Consider the following 5,050-nt stretch of genomic DNA (forward strand, 5'->3'; position numbering starts at 1 on the left):
CCTGAGTGTGAAATCAATTACAGCTTCACACACACACAAACATGCAACCTCATGCATGCACAAATTCACCTATTTGTAGGCAATAAATACGGACACACAAGAGCGCACATGTGCACATATACAGAATGCATACATTATGTAGTGCACACAAAATGCATACATAAATAGCATGTAGTCCCACAACCTGAAAGGTGGTGTATTTAAATCCTGCCGACACACAAAGCTTCTCACAAAACACAGAGAAGCTTTATCCGGACAATGATGCACGGAAGCGTGTGTTTGCAGTGAGATATGTTTTACCAGTACACACCAGTGCATTGGTTTGCATGGGTTTCTATTAGAGAATATGCGCGTGTGTGTGTAAGCGTGTTTGTGCCCATGTGTGCATCCATGTGTGCATTTATGTGCATGCAGTCCTGTTACGTGTGTGTGTGCGAGAGAGAGAAAGAGAGAGAGTCAGAATTTTTCTGTTCAGGGATTACCGGGTTGCCATGGTGATTAGTTAGAGTGAGGTAGGGCCATCTCTACGGGGAATGAGGGGAGGGAGGAGAGAGGAAGAGGGAGGAGAGACAGGCTGCAAAATAAAAAAGAGCTATGAATAACCGTGGCCATAGTAGCGATGTAGCTCCCCCACAGAAGAGCCCTCGAGCTGTGTTTGTGAATGACGAGCAGCAACATGTACAGACAGATCAGAGCCGCAAATTAGTGACTAATACAGCAATTCACTCGTTTAACTCGTTAGCAGATTTTGTAGAGCTTCATTGTCACCTCCTCAAAAGGTCAAAGTGCAGGGTCGACCCAAAGAGTCAGACTCTAACTTTTTCATGGGCCTGAACGCAGCGTCTCACGGTCGAGGAGCCACTTCTAATCTTGGCCTCCCTGCAACCCAGCGTGCCACAAATGGCAATGTTACACAACAACCGACACCGCTAAGTATCACCCCGCTCTCCATCCGTGTGATCCGTCAGGGTGAGATGCTCTATGTTCTCTTAATTAAATCACAAAGTAGGTCAAAACAAACAAGAGGCCCGCGGTGCCGGACACATGATTCCTGCTGTGTTGTCAGTGTGTTTTCTTTTTTTGGGGAATGGTGCGTTCGGGAACCATCTAGCGTACAGTCCTAATTGCTTGTTTGAGTGTCCTTGGCGTTTCATTGCTGCGCAGTGAAAACCATGTATCTCCTTTATGGTTTTTTTTTTTGCACTTTTATTTAGGATTATGTGTTCCTTTATGCGCAGAGAAAATAATCCACTCTCTTAAGATAAATAAAACATTTAGAAACCCACTGGTGTGTCTGAAATCTGCATCGTCACACAGCTGAACACAGGGCTGTTTTTTATAGCGTTTGGGAGTTACGTGGTTTTCACAGGACAGTGATGTTATGCATAATTTGTATGACCAGCTCTCTGGATGTGAGCTTTGAATGTAGCAGTGGTGAGAAAAGTGTTCAGATCCCTTAATCAAGCTATAGTAGCATTAACAAAATATAAAAATCAAAGTGCTGCCTTTATGTGTTCAATAAAAAAAGACAGAATCAGCAAATATACTTAAGGAAAGGTATCAAAAGTTTAAGGACTGTGTGACTTTTATTTTGTTAAGTAATATGTTAATGAGAATTATTACTGCTGCGATGACATGTAAGAGGATTTTTCATGTTGCATCTTCAAATTTAAACTTTTTGTATCGATGGATTTCTTAAAGGAGCAGTTCGCCCCTGGAAAAAGCTGCTGTCAGTCAAAGCTGGTGTTATCTGTAATCAATAGAAGCAATAATATTTGAAATTGGCGCCACAGCTGTGGAGAAAGTTGTATGAACAGCTTGTGGTTTCGCCCACTCTACATTCCTATATCACCCAGCATGCATTGTGCCCCTTCCTCTGTACCGTTTTTCAGTTGCTGCAGGCAATGGCTCAGAGTGGTAAAGAATCCAAAATCCAACGAGAATATACTGAAGTATCATCTAAAAAATCTTCAGGTCTGCAGTCTACATTTCAAACATGACGCTTTTGAACGAGGCATGACCTCAGAGGTGGGCGTCATAGATTGAGGAAGTGTAGTTTAGAAGCTCCCTGGCTACTACATAAAACATGTCATCTGGGGGAGGTTTTCCAGGGCCCATTGGAGAAGCGGATAGCGTCCTCCAAAGGCACAGAGTGAAATTGCATTTTTTTTCCCTACCATAATGGCATTAGCTGCCCACAATGACATGATAGGACTGAGGTTGAAAATTGATGAACTGGCCCTTTAATTTTCAACTACATCGTATTATACAAGATGATTCAAAACCTCATTCTGCAAAATCTTAAGCTGCAAAGCAAACAAATATAGTAAGTACAATATTTGCCTCATAAATATGGTAAACAAGTTTAAAGAAACCTCAGGTGCAAGTACCTCAAACTTGAACTTAAGTAAATTTCCCCGAAGCAAAACTTTCTTATACTTTGTCTTAATTAGTGTGTGACTCTTAAATCAGATTCATAGGTTGTTTATCAAAGTGTTGCCCACACCAAACTGCAGGAAGTAATTGCCGCCAACAGAATGACACTAAGAAGAGGAAGGGACAGAGGGAAGAAGAGAGAGAGAGAGAGAGAGAGAGAGAGAGAGAGAGAGAGCGTGAGGGGGTGTTAGGGGAAGACAAGCACTTGTGGGGGTCCCAGCTTTTAAATAATTCAGAGAGAGACTCACAGCACTCAGTGCAGAGGAGGAGCACTGTCAGGTCAGCTCATTCACTGCAGAGGAGAGGTAGAGAGGGAGAGAGGAAGAGTGGATAAAGATAGCATGAGAGGGGAAGAGTCTGCCTGTGTGTGCATGCATATGTTTGTGTGTGGATGCATTGTGTGCATTTATGCAGGAGTGTGTGTGTGTGCCAGCTGCGCATGTGCATTCTGTGTGTGAGAGTCGGTGATGAAAATAGACAAAACGAAGGAGAAACAGGTCGTTTCCTCCTGGAGCTTTCTGGTTTCTCTTAGTCACCACGGCAACCGCCTCCTCCCTCCATCCTGCACTCCTGATTACTTTGTTTACTCTCCCCCAACGATCCCTCCCCATGCCTCCCACACGGTTCGACTCCCCCTCCCTCCCCCCTCTACCCTTCTTTATTTGCTGCATTCCCTCCGCCCCTCATCGTCCAAATCAGTTGTTACATTTCTCAGCAACACCAGCAATAAACATGTTACAATATGCAGGGTGAGCAATGAGTTTTTATATGTTCATTACAACTTATACACTTCCTTCTTAACTCCCTCCCCTTACCTACCTGTCCTTTTTTTTACCTCCCCGTCTTCCTGTCTGGCTCTTGCGTGTCTGACTTTGTGGATGGGGATTAGAGGTGACTTCAGTGGCCTACAGGGGAAGGAACAAAAACGGACATTCGAGGAAGTTTCAGGGAGGGGAGGAGAGAAGAGGAGAAAACATAGGAGAAGGCAAGACGTACCTATCCAGCCTCCTCAGACCCTGCATGCGCATATGGGGACATTACATTTAGGCTTTACTGCTCTATGATACTTAATTCTGCTAAACTTAGGCCCACTGGTCTCATTCATGGACACTTTGTCCACCAGCATGTGGTCACAAAAGCAAGTTACACTGATCTGTGTACATTCAAGATGGGACAGGGACATTGGGTTATTATATTATCGTTCGTGCAAAATGAAGGCAAACAATATGTAGTGATAGTAACAAAAGGTGAAACAGAGGCAAAATGGCCTCAGTGTAACTGAGGCCACCTCGACAGAATGCTGGTTTTGTTTGGTTCAATGTAAAATGATAACGGCAGAGCTTTGTTTCGGCGCTGTGGCGGATTCGCAATATAAATAGGGCTACTAACTGACTGACTGACACTATACCAGACTGACACTATACCTGACTGACTGACTGACACCCAACCTGTCTGACTAACTGACTGACACCCTACCTGTCTGCCTCACTGACACCCTACCTGACTGACTGCCTCCCTACCTGACTAAGTGACAACAGCGCTGGTCACAAGCGACAGATATATGGTATGTTTGCAATTTACTTGAACAGTGACAATGTTTTATTACAGATGTCTTTGTTACACACTGGTGTTAAAATGCTTGCAAACTGTTGTGCAGCTTTTCACTCAGGCCAATGTGACAGTCTGCTCCTACAGCACAAAATATGACACTCAGGAGATATGTTGTATTGTTTACAAGTTTGATTTTGAACAGCCATCTTTAGGTATTAAAATGAGCCCATATTCTTTCTGAAAACTCCTTCCTAATTTTGCTTCTGCACAGCCATGTTTAGGCTTTGAAATGAAGTTTTTTACTTTCTTACACAATGTTGGCTTTATCGTGTTATACAGTAAAATAAAGCAACTGTCCCCATATGAGAACATCATATGAAAACTACTTCCTGTTCAAAGACAATGCTTAGGTTTTATACTTATCAGGCCCTGCTAATCTCAAATAGGTAGGACAAATTAAAAATGCATACCAAACAAAAGCTCGGGTCTCAGTAGGTTAAAGAAGGTGAAGTTTTTTAAATGAATAATGGCTCCAGCAGTCCTGGAAAGAAAGGTGGAATGAGGTGATTAATGGGCGAAGATGTGTTGTGTTCAGTTCACTGCTTTGGCCTACATTATGGTGTTTTTAAATTATTTTGAATGAAGGAAATAAGGCTTTTTTTGGGGAGCGGCTGTGGCAGAGGTAGGCTAAAGACCAAAAAGGGGTTATATAAATGCAGTCCATTCCATTTATTTAGTTTTATTACGGCTGCTTAATGACAAATACATCTAAGGAGACAATAATCTGCCATTAAGTTTGACAAGGTCACTATTGATTTCCACAAACACTATTTACGTGCCTAGGAATGCTGAATGTGTGATGTGATGAGTGACTTCGTGCGGGGAAGACACTGGCATCGCAATCGCTGAGCTGTGGTGGAGCCTCTGAGGTATGCCACATCCTCCTCCCCGCCTCCTCCCCCCACCGCCCCGCCCCCGCCTCTCCTGCGCGTCGCATCGCTGAGCGGTGTTCAGCACGGACAGCCAGCACCGCACCGCCACGACCCAGCGCTCAGCTCACCTG

Source organism: Semicossyphus pulcher, unplaced genomic scaffold, assembly GCF_022749685.1.
Source record: "Semicossyphus pulcher isolate SPU_LCO1_2020_fin unplaced genomic scaffold, fSemPul1.0.p SCAF_9, whole genome shotgun sequence".
Classification (NCBI taxonomy): domain Eukaryota; kingdom Metazoa; phylum Chordata; class Actinopteri; order Labriformes; family Labridae; genus Semicossyphus; species Semicossyphus pulcher.